Source organism: Arachis ipaensis, chromosome B6 (genome assembly GCF_059453495.1).
Source record: "Arachis ipaensis isolate K30076 ecotype BB chromosome B6, ASM5945349v1, whole genome shotgun sequence".
Taxonomy (NCBI): domain Eukaryota; kingdom Viridiplantae; phylum Streptophyta; class Magnoliopsida; order Fabales; family Fabaceae; genus Arachis; species Arachis ipaensis.
Window position 1 is genome coordinate 111,034,613 of NC_142441.1, and position 19,084 is coordinate 111,053,696.

Sequence of the window (19,084 nt, forward strand, 5' to 3'; positions counted from 1 at the left end):
CTTATCTTTTTCAAAATTTGATTTCAAAATATCTTCTCTAACTTCCCAACTTCTTATCTTTTCAATTTTGTTTCAACTAACTAACTAACTTTTTGTTTGTTTCTTAACTTTTTCAAAACTACCTAACTAACTCTCTCTCTCTAATTTTCGAAAATATCTTCCCTCTTTTTCAAAAATTCCTTTTTATTAACTAATTATTTTTATTTTTTATTTAAAAAAAAATTTCGAAAAAAATACTAAACATTTTTCAAAAACTATTTTCAAAAATCACTAACTCTTTTTCAAAAATTGTTTTCGAAAATTCACTTCCCCCTCTCATCTTCTTCTATTTGTTTATTGATATACTAACATCTTTCCTTCAACTCTCCAAAAATCCGAACCCCCTCTCTCTCTGAGTTCAGATTTTCTTCCCTTCTTTTCTTCTACTAACACAAGGATCCCTATACTGTGGTATAAAGGATCCATATTATTATTACTATTTTTTCTGTGCCATCTTCTTTGTCATATGAGCAGGAGCAAGGACAAGAACATTCTTGTTAAAGCAGATCCAGAACCTGAAAGGACTCTGAAGAAAAAAATTAAGAGAAGCTAAAATACAACAATCCAGAGATAACCTTTCAGAAATTTTCAAACAGGAAAAGGAGATGGCAGCCGAAAATAATAATAATATAAGGAAGATGCTTGGTGACTTCACTGCACCTAATTCCAATTTACATGGAAGAAGCATCTCCATTCCTGCCATTGGAGCAAACAATTTTGAGCTGAAACCTCAATTAGTTTCTCTGATGCAGCAGAACTGCAAGTTTCATGGACTTCCATCTGAAGATCCATTTTAGTTCTTAACTGAATTCTTGCAGATATGTGATACTGTTAAGACTAATGGAGTAGATCCTGAAGTCTACAGGCTCATGCTTTTCCCTTTTGCTGTAAGAGATAGAGCTAGATTATGGTTGGATTCTCAACCTAAAGACAGCCTGAACTCTTGGGATAAGCTGGTCACGGCTTTCTTAGCCAAGTACTTTCCTCCTCAAAAGCTGAGCAAGCTTAGAGCTGATGTTCAAACCTTCAGACAGAAAGAAGGTGAATCCCTCTATGAAGCTTGGGAAAGATACAAACAGTTGACCAAAAAGTGTCCTTCTGACATGCTTTCAGAATGGACCATCCTGGATATATTCTATGATGGTTTATCTGAGCTATCAAAGATGTCACTGGACACTTCTGCAGGTGGATCCATTCACCTAAAGAAAACGCCTGCAGAAGCTCAAGAACTCATTGACATGGTTGCTAATAACAAGTTCATGTACACTTCTGAAAGGAATCCTGTGAGTAATGGGACGCCTATGAAGAAGGGAGTTCTTGAAGTTGATACTCTGAATGCCATAGTGGCTCAGAATAAAATATTGACTCAACAAGTCAATATGATCTCTCAGAGTCTGCATGGAATGCAAGCTGCATCCAACAGTACTCAAGAGGCATCTTCTGAAGAAGAAGCCTATGATCCTGAGAACCCTGCAATAGCAGAGGTGAATTACTTAGGTGAACCTTATGGAAACACCTATAACTCAACATGGAGAAATCATCCAAATTTCTCATGGAAGGATCAAAAGCCCCAACAAGGCTTTAATAATGGTGGAAGAAACAGGTTTAGCAATAGCAAGCCTTTTCCATCATCAACTCAGCAACAGACAGAGAACTCTGAACAAAATGCTTCTAATTTAGCAAATCTAGTCTCTGATCTATCTAAGGCCACTGTAAGTTTCATGAATGAAACAAGATCTTCCATTAGAAATCTGGAAGCACAAGTGGGCCAGCTGAGTAAAAGGATCACTGAAATCCCTCCTAGTACTCTCCCAAGCAACACAGAAGAGAATCCAAAAGGAGAGTGCAAGGCCATTGACATAAGCGCCATGGCCGAACCTGTGAGGAGAGGAGAGGACGTGAATCCCAAGGAGGAAGACCTCCTGGGACGTCCAGTGGTCAATAAGGAGCTTCCCTCTGAGGAACCAAAGGACTCTGAGGCTCATCTAGAGACCATAGAGATTCTATTGAACCTCCTTATGCCCTTCATGAGCTCTGATGAGTATTCCTCTTCTGAAGAGAATGAGGATGTTACTGAAGAGCAAACTGCCAAGTTTCTTGGTGCAATCATGAAGCTAAATGCCAAATTATTTGGCATTGATACTTGGGAAGTTGAACCTCCCTTGTTCATCAATGAACTAAGTGATCTGGATCAACTGACATTGCCTCAGAAGAGACAGGATCCTGGAAAGTTCATAATACCCTGTACCATAGGCACCATGATCTTTAAGGCTCTGTGTGACCTTGGTTCAGGAATAAACCTCATGCCCCTCTCTGTAATAGAGAAACTGGGAATCTATGGGGTGCAAGCTGCTAAAATCTCATTAGAGATGGCAGACAGCTCTAGAAAACAGGCTTATGGATAAGTAGAGGACGTATTAGTAAAGGTTGAAGGCCTTTACATCCCTGCTGATTTCATAGTCCTGGATACTGGAAAGGAAGAGGATGAATCCATCATCCTAGGAAGACCTTTCCTGGCCACAGCAACAGCTGTGATTAATGTTGACAGAGGTGAAATAATCCTTCAATGGAATGAGGACTCCCTTGTGTTTAAAACTCAAGGATCTCCCTCTGCAACCATGGAGAGGAAGCAGAAAAAGCTTCTCTCAAGGCAGAGTCAACCAGAGCCCCCACAGTTAAACTCTAAGTTTGGTGTTGGGAGGCCACAACCAAACTCTAAGTTTGGTGTTGAACTCCCATATCCAAACTCTAAGTTTGGTGTTGGAGAGTCTCAACAAAGCTCTGCACATTTGTGAGGCTCCATGAGAGCCCACTGTCAAGCTATTGACATTAAAGAAGCGCTTGTTGGGAGGCAACCCAATGTTTATCTAATTCTTATTTTTATTGTTTTTCATGTTTTCTTAGGTTCATGATCATGTGGAGTCACAAAATAAACAAAAAAATTGAAAACGGAATCAAAAACAGCAGAAGAAAAATCACACCCTGGAGGAGCATCTGTCTGGCGTTCAAACGCCTGAACAGAGCATAGTTCTGGCGTTGAACGCCCAGAATGGGAGCATCCTGGCGCTGAACGCCCAGAATAAGCATGGTTCTGGCGTTCAACGCCAGAAATGGCAGCAAAGGGGCGTTGAACGCCCAAAATGGGCACCAACCTGGCGCTGAACGCCCAGAGTTGTGTGCAAGGGCATTTTACATGCCTAAATTGGTGCAGGGATGTAAATGCCTTGACACCTCAGGATCTGTGGACCCCACAGGATCATCTCAGGATCTGTGGACCCCACAGGATCCCCACCTACCTCATCATCTCTCTTTCCATTCATGATCATCCCTTCTTTTTTTTCATTTACCACTCACATCCATACACCCACTACCTTCAAAAATTCAACATCTCTCTCTCACCCAATCCCACCCATATGGCCGAATACACACTCCCATCCATCTCCTCCATATCTTCTTCTTATTCTTCTATTCTTTCTTCTTTTGCTCGAGGGCGAGCAACATTCTAAGTTTGGTGTGGTAAAAGCATAGCTTTTTTGTTTTTTTCCATAACCATTGATGGCACCTAAGGCCAGAGAAACCTCTAGAAAGAGGAAAGGGAAGACAAAAGCTTCCATCAAGGGTCTATAGCTCAGTGGTAGAACATTTGACTGCAAATCAAGAGATCCCTGAGATACCTCAGGGGATACATTTTCTTCCACACAATTATTGGAAGCAACTAAGGGTGGAACATCAAGAGCACTCCATCATCCTTCATGAAATCAGAGAAGATCTAAAAGCAATGAAGGAGGAGCAGCCAAGGCAAGGAAGAGACATAGAAGAGCTCAAGGACATCACTAAGGTGGACTCATTCCTTGTTCTTACTTTCTCTGTTTTTCATTTTCTATGTTATGTGCTTATCTATGTTTGTGTCTTCATTACATGATCATTAGTAGTTAGTAACTCTGTCTTAAAGTTATGAATGTCTTATGAATCCATCACCTCTCTTAAAATAAAAACTGTTTTAATTCAAAAGAACAAGAAGTACATGAGTTTTGAATTTATCCTTGAACTTAGTTTAATTATATTGATGTGGTGACAATGCTTCTTGTTTTCTGAATGTATGCTTGAACAATGCATATGTCTTTTGAAGTTGCTGTTTAAGAATGTTAAATATGTTGGCTCTTGAAAGAATGATGACTAGGAGACATGTTATTTGATAATCTGAAAAATCATAAAAATGATTCTTGAAGCAAGAAAAAGCAGCAAAGAGCAAAGCTTGCAGAAAAAAAAAAAAATAGGCGAAAAAAAAAATAGAAAGAAAAAGCAAGCAGAAAAAGCCAAAAGCTCTTAAAACCAAGAGGCAAGAGCAAAAAGCCAATAACCCTTAAAACCAAAAGGCAAGGGAAATAAAAAGGATCCCAAGGCTTTGAGCATCAGTGGATAGGAGGGCCTAAAGGAATAAAATCCTGGTCTAAGCGGCTAAACCAAGCTGTCCCTAACCATGTGCTTGTGGCGTGTAGGTGTCAGGTGAAAACTTGAGACTGAGCGGTTAAAGTCAAGGTCCAAAGCAAAAAAAAAAAAAAAAAAAAGAGTGTGCTTAAGAACCCTGGACACCTCTAATTGGGGACTTTAGCAAAGCTGAGTCATAATCTGAAAAGGTTCACCCAATTATGCGTCTGTGGCATTTATGTATCCGGTGGTAATACTGGAAAACAAAATGCTTAGGGCCACGACCAAGACTCATAGAGAAGCTGTGTTCAAGAATCATCATACTAAACTAAGAGAGTCAATAACACTATTCGAAATCTGAAGTTCCTATAGATTCCAATCATTCGGAACCTCAATGGATAAAGTGAGATGCCAAAACTATTCAAGAGGCAAAAAGCTATAAGTCCCGCTCATATGATTGAACCTCTGTTTCATTGATAGTTTAGAATTTATAGTATATTCTATTCTTTTTATCCTATTTTGATTTTCAGTTGCTTGGGGACAAGCAACAATTTAAGTTTGGTGTTGTGATGAGCGGATAATTTATACGCTTTTTGACATTGTTTTTAGTATGTTTTTAGTAGGATCTAGTTACTTTTAGGGATGTTTTTAATAGATTTTGTGTTAAATTCACATTTCTAGACTTTACTATGAGTTTGTGTGTTTTTCTGTGATTTCAGGTATTTTCTGGCTGAAATTGAGGGACTTGAGCAGAAATCAGATTCAGAGGTTGAAAAAGGACTGCTGATGCTGTTGGATTCTGACCTCCCTTCACTCAAAGTGGATTTTCTGGAGCTACAAAACTCGAAATGGCGCGCTTCCAATTGCGTTGGAAAGTAGACATCCAGGGCTTTCCAGCAATATATAATAGTCCATACTTTGGCCAAGAATTGACGACGTAAACTGGCGTTCAACGCCAGCCTTCTGCCCAAATCTGGCGTCCAGCGCCAGAAAAGGATCCAAAACCAGAGTTGAACGCCCAAACTGGCACAGAAACTGGCGTTCAACTCCACAAATGGCCTCTGCATGTGCTACACTTAAGCTCAGCCCAAACACACACCAAGTGGGCCCCGGAAGTGGATTTATACATCAAATACTTACTCATGTAAACCCTAGTAGCTAGTTTATTATAAATAGGACCTCTTACTATTGTATTAGGCATCTTTGGACGTCTGGTTCTTAGATCAGAGGGGCTGGCCATCTCGGCCATGCCTGGACCTTCACTTATGTATTTTTAACGGTAGAGTTTCTACACTCCATAGATTAAGGTGTGGAGCTCTGCTGTTCCTCAAAGATTAATGCAAAGTACTACTGTTTTCTATTCAATTCTTCTTATTTCGCTTCTAAGATATCCATTCGCACCCAAGAACGTGATGAAGGTGATGATTATGTGTGACGCTCATCATCCTTCTCCCTTATGAACGCGTGCCTGACAAACACTTCCGTTCTACATGAATTAAGCTAGAATGAATATCTCTTAGATCTCCTAACCAGAATCTTCGTGGCGTAAGCTAGAATGATGGCGGCATTCAAGAGAATCCGGAAGGTCTAAACCTTGTCTGTGGTATTCCGAGTAGGATTCAATGATTGAATGACTGTGACGAGCTCCTAACTCGCGATTGCAGGGCGTTAGTGACAGACGCAAAAGGATAGTAAATCCTATTCCAGCATGATCGAGAACCGACAGATGAATAGCCGTGCCGTGACAGGGTGCGTGAGCATATTATTCACTGAGAGGATAAGATGAAGCCATTGACAAGGGTGATGCCTCCAGACGATTAGCCGTGCCGTGACAGGGCATTGGATCATTTTCCCGAGAGATGACCGAAAGTAGCCATTGACAGTGGTGATGTATCACATAAAGCCAGCCATGGAAAGGAGTAAGACTGATTGGATGAAAATAGCAGGAAAGCAGAGGTTCAGAGGAACGAAAAGCATCTCCATTCGCTTATCTGAAATTCCTACCAATGAATTACATAAGTATCTCTATCCCTATTTTATTATATAATATTCGAAAACACCATTATCACTTTATATCTGCCTGACTGAGATTTACAAGGTGACCATAGCTTGCTTCATACCAACAATCTCCGTGGGATTCGACCCTTACTCACGTAAGGTATTACTTGGACGACCCAGTGCACTTGCTGGTTAGTTGTATCGAAGTTGTGACAATCATGAATTAAGATCAGAGCACCAAGCTTTGGAGCCATTACCAGGATTTGTTCGAGCCTGGAGATCACAATTTCGTGCACCAGTCATGCAATCTGACAGAGGGTGAAGCTCTAGCAGTTCATTCTCTTCCGGATCAGAGAATGCTGCTTCTTTGGATTCTAGCCTATACCATGGAGACCCTAATTGAGACATGCTCAGAAAGACCACAGAGGCATTCTAAGACAAAAGGGCAGAATGAGAATTTCACACGTCCAGAGGGCCCCATCACTAGAGCACGTGCAGAGAAGCTCAAGGAGAGCTTTGGGAACTTGGCAGCGCTTATGCATATGGAGTTACATCAAGTTCTAACCAAGAAAGAATGGGCAAGGCCTATTGGGCTAAGTTAGGACAGCAAGAAGCCCAATAATACTTTCCTAATTCAGTGGAAGGAATAATTTATCTTTAAAAAATGCAACTAAAATTTATTCATCAAAGTTATGTAAATTATCTCACCAGAAGGTGTTTAAATAGACCCCAAACAAACTAGCTAAAAGATAAGATAAGATAACTAATTTAAATAAGATTTGATCTTATTGGATTAGATCAGATTTGATTTAAATTTTAAAATCCTAAAGATATGATAACTAATTTAAATCAGATTTGATCTTATTAGATTAGATCAGATTTAATTTAAATTTAAAATCCCTAAAAATACTAAGACAAAATTAGTTTGTTCTTGGTTTGCCTAGAACTAGGAGAGGTCGAGATAGCATTTTTGTTATGGTAGATAGATTTAGTAAAATGGCTCATTTCATTGCTTGCCATAAAACTGATGATGCCACAAATATTGCTGACCTATTCTTTAGAGAAGTTGTGCGCTTACATGGTGTTCCCCAAACTATTGTTTCTGATCGTGATGTCAAATTCTTAAGTCACTTTTGGAAAGTTTTGTGGAGTAAGATGGGAACAAAATTGTTATACTCAACTATTTGTCACCCTCAAACTGATGGTCAAACTAAAGTGGTAAATAGGACATTGGGAACCTTGTTGCGTGCTGTTTTTGGTAAGAATTTGAAAACCTGGGAAGATTGTTTACCTTTTATTGAGTTTGTTTATAACAGGACAATCCATTCTTCCACTGGTTTTTCGCCCTTTGAACTTGTATATAGCTTTAATCCTCTAACTGTCTTAGATTTAATGCCTTTATCCTTGAGTGATCTTATTAGCTTAGATGGAGCAAGCAAGGCTGAGAAAGTTAAAGCAATACATGCAAAGGCTCATGACCTAATTGAGAGGAAGAACAAAGCCACGACTGAAAGGATTAACAAGAGCCGAAAGCATATAGTCTTCGAACCAGGAGATTGGGTTTGGGTACATTTAAGGAAGGAGAGATTTTTTACTTAGAGGAAGTCTAAACTTGATGCTAGAGGGGATGGCCCATTCCAAGTGCTTGAGAAGATCAATGACAATGCCTACAAGATTGACCTACCAGGTGAGTATAATGTCTCTGCTACTTTCAATATTTCTAATCTCTCTCCTTTTGATATGGACACAGATTCGAGGACGAATCTTTTTTAGGAAGGAGGGAATGATACATGCTCGGAAAGACAATAGGGGCATTCTAAGACAAAAGGGCAGAATGAGAATTTCATACTTCCAGAGGGCCCCATCACTAGAGCACGTGCAAAGAAGCTCAAGAGAGCTTTGGGAACCTGGCAGCACTTATGCATATGGAGTTACATCAAGTTCTAACCAAGGAAGAATGGGCAAGGCCCATTGGGCTAAGTCAGGAGAGCAAGAAGCCCAATAATGCTTTTCGAATTTAATGGAAGGCATAATTTATCTTTAAATTTCGAAATTCTATACTTTTGTTTTAGTTTGTTATGTGGTCAAAAGTTTGTTAGAAGACACTACAAGATTCAAGTTTATTTGTGGCGGTTTTTTTTCTTATTTGTGGAGGTTTATAACCCCCACCAAATAGTTTGTGGGAGTTTCTAAAACCCCCAAAATTTGAGGTGCCACGAGATCTTTTGTGGGGATTTTTAAAAACCTCCATAATCTATTCAGTGGAGGTTTTGTATGTGTTTAGTGGGGGTTTTATATTAGACTTTTGTGATAGTTTTAAATCACTTTTGTGGCAGTTTAAAACCCCCACAAATTAATTTTTTAATTTAAAAAAAATTAACTATTTTGTGAGATTTCCAAACCTCCACAAATCCTATCATTATTTATTTATTTTTAATTTTAAATCATTCATTATTCTCATCTCATTTACATATTCTCAAATTAAAAATTTATTATTTAATATCAAAATTTAAAAACTAAATCTTTTATAACACAATTTCTCAATATAAGACATAACTATATATATAAAAAATTTTCAATGTCAATAATTCAAAATATAATTACATATAGAATTATTCTACATAACTATTATTGTTTTTCTTTAAAAAGAAAAATAAAACAACTGTAATATTTTAGTATCATCTAATTACATAAAAAGTAATCTATCAAATACTTCTGGATGGCCATAGTAAAACCGCACCCTGAACAGAAGCATACATAAAAAAAGGTAAGCATCTGTTAGAGTTTAGAAAAATAGCACTAGAAGAATAGGTAATGACAATAATATGCTTGAATGAAAAATGTCACTGCTTGTTTATACAATAGGTAAAAGTCAAGCATATAAAAAATGGCACTTTAGCATTACATTAGGCTTTGCAAATAAACTTAGAAAACTCAATTCATATTTGCTTTCTTTACCAGTAAATGGTTAAAAAAAAAGTATTTATTATTTTCGAACATGTTCATAGTGAAGTTTTGCATTGTTACCTGAGAAGATTGGCGAGAAGTCTTTGACTCATAATGACAAAGCTGGTTTTTTGATATGACATGAACCATGCCAGAAAATACACACTGAAGTTTTAAAAGTCATTAAGAGTGAGAAAAGAAAACATGCAAACAATCAAAATTTATATTAGGTGCAAAAATAATTACGGAAGAAAATGATAATCAAACACAAGACTTAAATTGCTATAAACAGCTAACTATACATCTATTTGTGGATTTTAATGCATCCATGCTCTATTAATCAAGGCTTTTAAGAAAAAAATGATTCGTGGAATAGGGGAATAATTCGTGGAATCCACTATTTTTTAAGAAAAAAATAAACTGAAAAGAGAGAGAATAAAATAAAAGACACCATAAGCTAGAAGCACTACAAAAAACTTATAGATATTGTGAGCTAGCTTCAGTAATTCATCAAGCTAGCTAGTCACTAAACTAATAAATTTATTGTTGGTGTTTGTATTTATCAGGTGCACTTAGTAGTTAGATATAGTTAGGCCATTGCTATATATATAACTGAACACTAGATTTGAGATTTGTCAGTTTTCTGTTACCAATACTAGTGAAAATTTAATTTGTTCATACTCTTCATGATTTCTCTCAGCAATATTTGAATCTCTCTTCTTGAACACTGCTGTGAAGAACGAGTTTCTTTATGGAGAAAGTCCTTACTATTTACACCTTAGCGAGAGCCCTGGAACACTGCTAGAAACAAAATATGAACCAAGAAAGCAATGACCGAACTGAATGATTAAGCTCTTGATATATCAAGTGTAGTTTGTCAATGTAATTGATTAAAAAAATTTAAGAGAGATCACTCATAAAGGCACAGCTTCAACACACATAGAGCTAAACAACTAGACAGTTTCTTGTGTGTGAAGTAAAGCCTTTGATATATATATATATATATATTAAAACCTTGATTTGTCTCTTAATTATAGGAAGGGTAATGAATTATCAAATAGAATGAATATTTGACTTGGGGTGCAGGAGATAGAAGATCAAAGCTCTAATATGAACAAAGAAGGAAGAAATACCTGCGCAGGATAACACTTAATATGAACAAAGATTATGTTCCTGAAGCCACAGCTGGCAAAATTGAAGATGAATTATCTTTGCAAGATAACACAAAAGCAAGAGAGGTAATTAACTAATGATTAACATATATACACACTAGCTTTTTTATTAATGCCAATTACTAATAGTTAATTATAATTATTTCTATACTCTTGTTCGGTGAAACATACAAACCACTTATTCCCACTATTTTCTTTTTAGTGAGTCTTCAACAAATATTAGCATCTTCCCTCTTATCTTCTCAAACAATAGCCTTGGCTTGAACCTTCAAATTAAATATGCAACCAATAAGAACATAACTAGCTAAGGTAACATTATCCACAAGGCCATAAAGGGTAACATAGTAACATAAAATTTTGACAAAGTTAAGAATAATAAACCCAATTTCACCTCATTATCCACAAGGCCATATAGAGCAAAAGCTACATTGTGCTGGATAGACGCATTCTTTGAGCCAAGAAGATCGATTAGAGACTCAATACCTCCATGATAAGCAATACCAGCTCGATTTGAGGCTCAATACCTCCATGCATTTAAATTCAAAGGCAAATTGTTTGAGCACTTACATCCACCAATATAACTACCTATGAGAGCAGCAATTATTTTCCAGTTATCAGAGCCTAGAGATCGCATAGGCACTATTAGAAACGCCACTAGAGTACCAACAATTGTAGCCACTGCCATCCACCACATTAATTTCTTAAAGTTGAAACTTATTAGTTAATTATTACATTACAACATTAGTGATGCATAAGCACTAAACACGAAAATTATGTAACTATGTACCATATGGAAATCCCTTCTTGGCATTGGCAGGGAGACTTCCTTGTAGTCCAGGTATTATCTCTGTCATTTGTTCCACAATTTTAGGATCCTCACTATAGCTTTCATAACACCGACCCCATCTTGGATCTCTACAAACCTACAAATAGTGTTCCAGAAGTAATTAGTTAAGTTATCGAAGGTAGAAATGTGAACATATTAGGCCTAACAAGAATTTTTCCTACACAAGTTTATCATTAGACTCTTGCTTTTTATTTACCGCAATACATGGAGCAAAGACATAAGGAATCTCCGTTGCTCTGACTTCGAGAGTGGTTGCAGCTCCAATCTTTTGGGCAAGGTCAGGATCTATGTTAGTCAAAGGTTATTAGAACAGAACAAGTGGTGGATGAACTAAATAAAGCATATAAGCAACCCAATGCATCAATAAAACACCATTAAAATTACAAGCACAATGATATTGACTTGTAAACCAAAGTATATTTCAGGCTAAATTAATTGATATCATAAGCAAATTTGTTTTAGTATTATCATTGCAAAAGAATGATAGTTTGCTCACTGTGGCAACAAGAACCTTGAACCAGGTAAATAATAATAATAATAATCTAAGCCTGTAACCATAGAGCATTAGAGTATGGATAATGAGATCGATATTCCTCCTTTCTTTCTCTGTCCAATCTCACTTGAAATCATGAAGGATCCTGTAACCGTTTTCACCGGCATCACCTACAACAGACAGAGCATCGAGACATGGCTCTTCTCCAGCAAGAACAAGATCTGCTCCGTAACGAAGCAACAACTCTGTTCTTCTGATTTCTCCGATCTAACTCCAAACCACACTCTTCACCGATTGATTCAGTCATGGTGTACCATTAACGCTTCCCACGGCATCGAAAGGATTCCCACATCTAAACCACCGGTTAACAAAAAACAAGATCACAAAGCTCCTCAAAGATGAGGACATTGACCTAGAAGCTTGATGGCGGCAACGATGAGGACATGAATGGCAGCAGCGGCGAGTTGACTCTCCCTCTGATCTCAGACGCCATGGCGACTTGACGGTGACAATGGCGAAGAGATGAATTTGTGGTGGCGGAGAGTAGATCTAGGGTTTCAGATCTCTCTTTTTTCTTTTTTAAATTTTTTTTTGACAAATTTTTGTTTAGAGTGAAATTTGTTTCATTTTAATTAGAGTAGCTTAAAGTCTGATTATTTGTTTGGGTAATTGTGATTAAAAATTTCAACTAGTATTAATTAATGGGAGTTTTATATTTTGTCATAAATAAAATAAGTTGTGGGGGTTATTTAAAACCTCTACAAAAAAAATCCCATAAATAAGTAAAAATCTTGTAGTGAGACTTGTTTTAAATCTGCTATGCTTAGTAGTATTTTTAGGGATTTTAAATTTAAATCAAATTTGATCTAATATAATAAGATCAAATCTGATTTAAATTAGTTATCATATCTTTAGGATTTTAAATTTTAAATCAAATCTAATCTAATTCAATAAGATCAAATCTGATTTAAATTAGTTATCTTATCTTATCTTTTAGCTAGTTTGTTTGGGGTCTATTTAAACACCTTCTGGTGAGATAATTTACATAACTTTGATGAATAAATTTCAGTTGCTTTTTTTTAAGCACGTTTATTGTGTGGGAAGTGAGGTGAGTGACTTGCTTCGCTTGTTGCATGAAGAAGATTGGAGGATCCAACACTAAGGTGATCTGCGTGGTGGTTTCTTTCAGTTTCCGTCCCTCTGATCTAGGTTGTCAAGGACAAGTTCCTTGAAGGTCTAGTAGGAAATCCTTTCCGGTGACCGAGGTTGCTAAGAACACGTATCTTAGAGGTCTAGTAGGAAAAACCTTTATCTATCTTTTATGTTTCTGATGTGTCTCTTTATACCAATAAATTCCTCTTCTTAATGCCATTCTTTTCTTGTCCCCCTTCCATTATGATTTTATTACTTTGAATGTATTAAACCCCAAGTAAATCCATATCACTAATCTCCCCGGAAATCAGTTGAACTGGTGTCTCGAGATGTCTACAACGAAGTCGTGGATTAGCCGTCTAAGAGATGTATAAACATAGCTGGTACTTCGTGCTTTCCAGCCATGTATTCACATGAACCCAAGTAGACACGGGTGTTTGTCAGGCACATTCGTCTTAGTATGATGAACAGAGCTGATTGTCACTGATCATCCTATTCACCATGTTGAAGAGCAATTATACATCTTAGAAATAAATTAAACACTGATCGAAGAAGAAACAATAATACTTTTATTAATTCATAGGACTCAGCAGGGCTCTTTCCCTCAACCTAGGAGGTTTAAAAACTCATACTGAAAGGAAAATACAATGGTGAATTCAAATATGGTGTGTAAAAGTCCGAATGATTATGTAAAATAACTCTTATGACTAGTAAGGGTAAAATAGTCTTTTTAGTGCTAAAATCCTCTTCTGGGGCCCACTTGGTGAGTGTTTGGGCTAAGCTTTGATGAGATCCACGTGCTATGAGGTCTCTAGGGTGTGAAGCACTGGCTAGGGGGTCCACTCTGGGCGTTTGGACGCTGGACTCTGCTCCTTGGGCGCTGGATGCTAGGAAGAGGGCAGGATGCTGGCGTTGGATGCCAGTTTTGGGCTTTCTAATCCGAAACAAAGTATGGACTATTATACATTTCTGGAAAGCTCTAGAAGTTAAATTTCCATAGCCATTGAGAACGCTCCATTTGGACTTTGGTAGCTCCATAAAAGCTCTTCCAAGTGCAAGGATGTCAGATCCAGATAGCATCTGCAGTGCTTTCTCTGTCTCTGAATCAGACTTCTGCTCCAACTCCTCAAATTTAGCCAGAAAATACCTGAAATGGTACAAAAAAATACACAAACTCAAAGTGAAATCCAAAAATGTGAATTTAACACTAACACCTGTAAAAACTTAATAAAGACTAAACAAAACAAACTAAAAACTATGTGAAAACTTTGCCAAAAAGCGTATAAAATATCCGCTAATCAGGAACCACAACAAGCATGCATAGGAGTCCTCAAACTCAAACTCAAGAGAGTTGCCTTTTATTTTCTCAATTTCTCTAAGTTTTGACTATAGCCACCTCAATTTCATTAATGATCAAATTGCACTTGTTTGGAAAATTCTTGGTGACTAACGTATTCAAGAGAGTAAATCAAGGAAAAGTTAAGGGTTAATAACACTTATTTAATTTCTATGTTTGAAAGTGATGCTCATATCCTCTCTTGAAAGAATGATGGTGTGTATGTTTGTATGAATCTTGATTATATGATGAATTGTCTCTTTATTGATGCAATATATGTCATATGTAAACATTATGGCTATGCCTATTGTATGAATAATGGCCTATGATACACTTGGGGTTGAAGTTTTATTTCATAAAATATACCAAGAGTTAATATAAGTCATAAAAGGAAGCTTAAGAAAGATAATTAAGTGAAAGAGTAAAAGATATGTGAAAAAGAGTCAAAAAAAGTTAAAAATATAAAATGTATCTCTAGAAAAAAAATATGATGCACCAAAAGTGACACTTAGATAAATTAGAAGACTAAGAAGGTTAAGGATGTAATTAATAAGAACTAAACCTAGAAACATGAATGCAGAAGTCTTAGGGATAAATATGGAACTAGAGGAGATAATTGGATCAAAATTGTGATTAAAGAAAAGAGTTGAGTCTAACTAAAAAAATTGACAAAAAGTTAGGGGTAAAAAGTAAAACTATGGTAAAAAAATAAGATAATGATAAATAATCTAAGAAAGAGATAATATTTTATATTGAAAAGGGTAAAAATGACATTAATAAGAGTTTTTGGGATAATCTGATAAATGAGGGTATAAGTTGGTAACTTTCATAATAATTAGCACTAAGAATAGTTGAATGTGACACCTAGGGCTATAATAGTCATTTTAGAGAAAATTAAGATTTAAAATGGTTAATTAGAATGCTTAGAAGTAAAATGGTCTTTTTGTAAAACATAAGGATAAACTAGTAAAGTGTCACTTTTAGGTTTAAAGATTGTGTAACACTTAAAGAAAGGAAGGATAATATGAGAATTCGGTATAATCTAAGAGTAGAAAATAAAAACTGTAAATTAAAAGTCTTGGAGACTCAAGAAACAAGAAAAGAGACCATAAAAGACTATAATTAAATTGCTAAGGGCAAAAGGGTCCCTTAGTACAAGCAAGGGCAACATGGTATCGATGTCGAAAGGCTAAGAGCAAAAGGATTTCTTGAGCTATGGAAGGATACCATTGCAGTGTATTGAGAGATCAAGGCCAAAAGTATCCCTTCAGAGATTACTCCGCTCTGTCCCAAAGAGAAAACTAAACCCCAAGGTGCTTAAGGTCTACCTAGTAGTGTGGAATTCCATTCCTCTTAACCAGTGTTAGAAAGATGTAAGGACGGCGATATGTAATGCTCACTTAAGACAAGAAGGAAGGTCTTTCCCATGAGGACAACGATACATAACACTAATGGAGATACACTTTTCGAGGTAATGACAGCGATACACAACGTCTATGTCGAAAACATTGTTGGAATTTCATGCAACCAACCGACACGTGAACTCATGGCCTGTACTAAGACCAAGCATGCATCATACTTAGTTGTACATTATTTTGTAATTAGATTTGTGAGTTTATAATTATCACTTGTATTCTGTTATCTACTTGATTTACTACATGTATGGGTAACTTATGGGAATGAGTACAATAAGCATAGAGTTAGTATTATAAATCCCCTAAATCCCTACGAAACTTAGGCTTAGCACGAAATTCTCCCTGTTTCCCATTGTCACCCTGTTGGAATCCTTTGGTTCTCACCCTCTTCTTCCCTCACTCTACAGATGGGATTGGGAGTCATCTTCTTTGAGGTTCCCGCACCAAGCTACTACTTGGACCCTATATGGGGCGACGTTCATACCATCATGTACATTCTTCCTGATAGACCTCTCTCTCACCTTCTTCTTATTCTAGAGTTTGATCCTGATGCACCGTATCTTCTACTGTCTGAGCTGTATCTGGGAGGTACCTGGTGCGGAATTTATAACCACAAACTAACCGGCAAGTGCACCGGGTCGTACCAAGTAATACCTCAGGTGAGTGAGGGTCGATCCCACGAGGATTGATGGATCAAGCAACAATGATTGATTTATTGGCTTAGTTAGACAAACAGAAAAGAATAATTGAGAGTTCAAAAGCATTAAACAATAAAGAAGAGTTTGAGGTCAGACAGGTAAATAAGTTGGGAATAAAATATGGAGAAGATAGTTAAGGTATCAAAGTTATCTATTTTTCTGGATTAACTTTTCTTACTAACTATTTTAATCATGTAGGATTAAATTATGGTAAACTATATGTGACAAGACCTTAATTCTTTAGACCTTTCTAGTCTCCTCTAAAATTCATTAACTGCCAATTCCTTGGTCAATTAATTTCAATTAGAAGCTGCATGATCAAATTCCAGTTTACATGCCACAAAAACTCTAATTATCCAAAAATAAAAGGATTATATGTCTCGTATCCCGTTAAATCCAGATAATTAAAATTTAGGAGAATATGTTTTCAAGCTGTTGTTCAAATAAAGAGCTTTTCCAAGTTTTACAAGAACTCAAATAGAAAAAGGGTCATACTTCCGTTCAACCCAAATTCATAAGATAAAGAGCGAGAACAATTCTTAAATTATAAATTTATGCATAAATTAAAATAGAAAAAGCAATAAAATCAATCCATACAAATAGACAGAGCTCCTAACCTTAACAGTGGAGGATTAGTTGCTCATGGTTCAGAGTAGAAAACTAGGATTGTAAATTATGAATTGGAATAATGTTGTTCTAAGATGTTGTTTTCGAATCACCTTGTTGGAATTCCCTTTTATATCTAATCCTAATTATTTAAAATCTATTATCTAAAACTAAAATCATATCTTTTCCTAAAAATAATATTTGAATTTAAAATTTGAATTAATTCAGTCTTCAGTTGATGGTGGAGACCACTTGTTTTGTCCATTCTGCAGCTTATAATCTGTGTTTTTTGGGCTGGAAACTGGGTCAAAATAGCCCAGAAATCACCCCCAGCGTTTTTCTGCGTTTTCTGCACGTGGCGCATGTCACGCGTATGCGTCAGTCGCGCGTACGCGTCGATGGTCTTTTTCGCGAGTCACGCGGACGCGTCGGTCACACCCACGCGTCGCTGTGCAAAACTTCAAATCACGCGTACGCGTCAGTCACGTGCACGCGTCACCATGGAAAGCTCCAAATCACGCGTACGCGTCAGTCACGCGTACGCATCGCTCCTCGCTACCATCTCCTTTGATTCTTGTGCTGCAGAAACTCTATCAAATTTCGCCAAATGCTACCTAAAATAAACAAAATTGCAAAAGACCAAAGTAGCATCCATATTGGCTAAAAGATAATTAATTCTTTATTAAACTCAACAAATTAGATGTAAATTCACTAGAAAAAGATAGGAAAGATGCTCGCGCATCAGTACCCATTTTCCTTTTCCTCCTCAGCCACTGCACTTGACGGAGCCCAAGCCAGAGTCTCTGATGAGCGGATAATTTATACGCTTTTTGACATTGTTTTTAGTATGTTTTTAGTAGGATCTAGTTACTTTTAGGGATGTTTTTAATAGATTTTGTGTTAAATTCACATTTCTGGACTTTACTATGAGTTTGTGTGTTTTTCTGTGATTTCAGGTATTTTCTGGCTGAAATTGAGGGACTTGAGCAGAAATCAGATTCAGAGGTTGAAAAAGGACTGCTGATGCTGTTGGATTCTGACCTCCCTGCACTCAAAGTGGATTTTCTGGAGCTACAGAACTCGAAATGGCGCGCTTCCAATTGCGTTAGAAAGTAGACATCCAGGGCTTTCCAACAATATATAATAGTTCATACTTTGGCCAAGAATTGACGACGTAAACTGGCGTTCAACGCCAGCTTTCTACCCAAATCTGGCGTCCAGCGCCAGAAAAGGATCCAAAACCAGAGTTGAACGCCCAAACTGGCACAAAAACTGGCGTTCAACTCCACAAATGGCCTCTGCACGTGCAACACTTAAGCTCAGCCCAAACACACACCAAGTGGGCCCCGGAAGTGGATTTATACATCAAATACTTACTCATGTAAACCCTAGTAGCTAGTTTATTATAAATAGGACCTCTTACTATTGTATTAGGCATCTTTGGATTACCTTATGATCCTTTGATCACGTTTTAGGGGGCTGGCCATCTCGGCCATGCCTGGACCTTCACTTATGTATTTTTAATGGTAGAGTTTCTACACTCCATAGATTAAGGTGTGGAGCTCTGCTGTCCCTCAAAGATTAATGCAAAGTACTACTGTTTTCTATTCAATTCATCTTATTTCGCTTCTAAGATATCCATTCGCACCCAAGAACGTGATGAAGGTGATGATTATGTGTGACGCTCATCACCATTCTCCCTTATGAACGCGTGCCTGACAAACACTTCTGTTCTACATGAAATAAGCTAGAATGAGTATCTCTTAGATCACCTAACCAGAATCTTCGTGGCGTAAGCTAGAATGATGGCGGCATTCAAGAGAATCCGAAAAGTCTAAACCTTGTCTGTGGTATTCCGAGTAGGATTCAATGATTGAATGACTGTGACGAGCTTCAAACTCGCGATTGTTGGGCGTTAGTGACAGACGCAAAAGGAGGGTGAATCCTATTCCAG

General features: G+C 37.1%; 1 long non-coding RNA gene and 1 other non-coding gene across 2 annotated transcripts; both read right to left on the reverse strand.

Annotated features, from left to right (window-relative positions):
- Positions 1-1,040: 1,040 nt before the first annotated feature.
- Positions 1,041-1,148, reverse strand: LOC148562308 (small nucleolar RNA R71). The gene has a single exon (XR_015887394.1). It is a non-coding gene; the product is annotated as a small nucleolar RNA R71 (small nucleolar RNA).
- A 7,853-nt stretch (positions 1,149-9,001) lies between these two features.
- Positions 9,002-12,553, reverse strand: LOC107604696 (uncharacterized). Its single transcript, XR_015886147.1, has 8 exons — positions 11,627-12,553; positions 11,371-11,506; positions 10,975-11,168; positions 10,755-10,849; positions 10,545-10,596; positions 10,093-10,209; positions 9,493-9,576; positions 9,002-9,206 (listed from the first exon to the last, which is right to left on the reverse strand). It is a non-coding gene; the product is annotated as an uncharacterized LOC107604696 (long non-coding RNA).
- Positions 12,554-19,084: the final 6,531 nt, after the last annotated feature.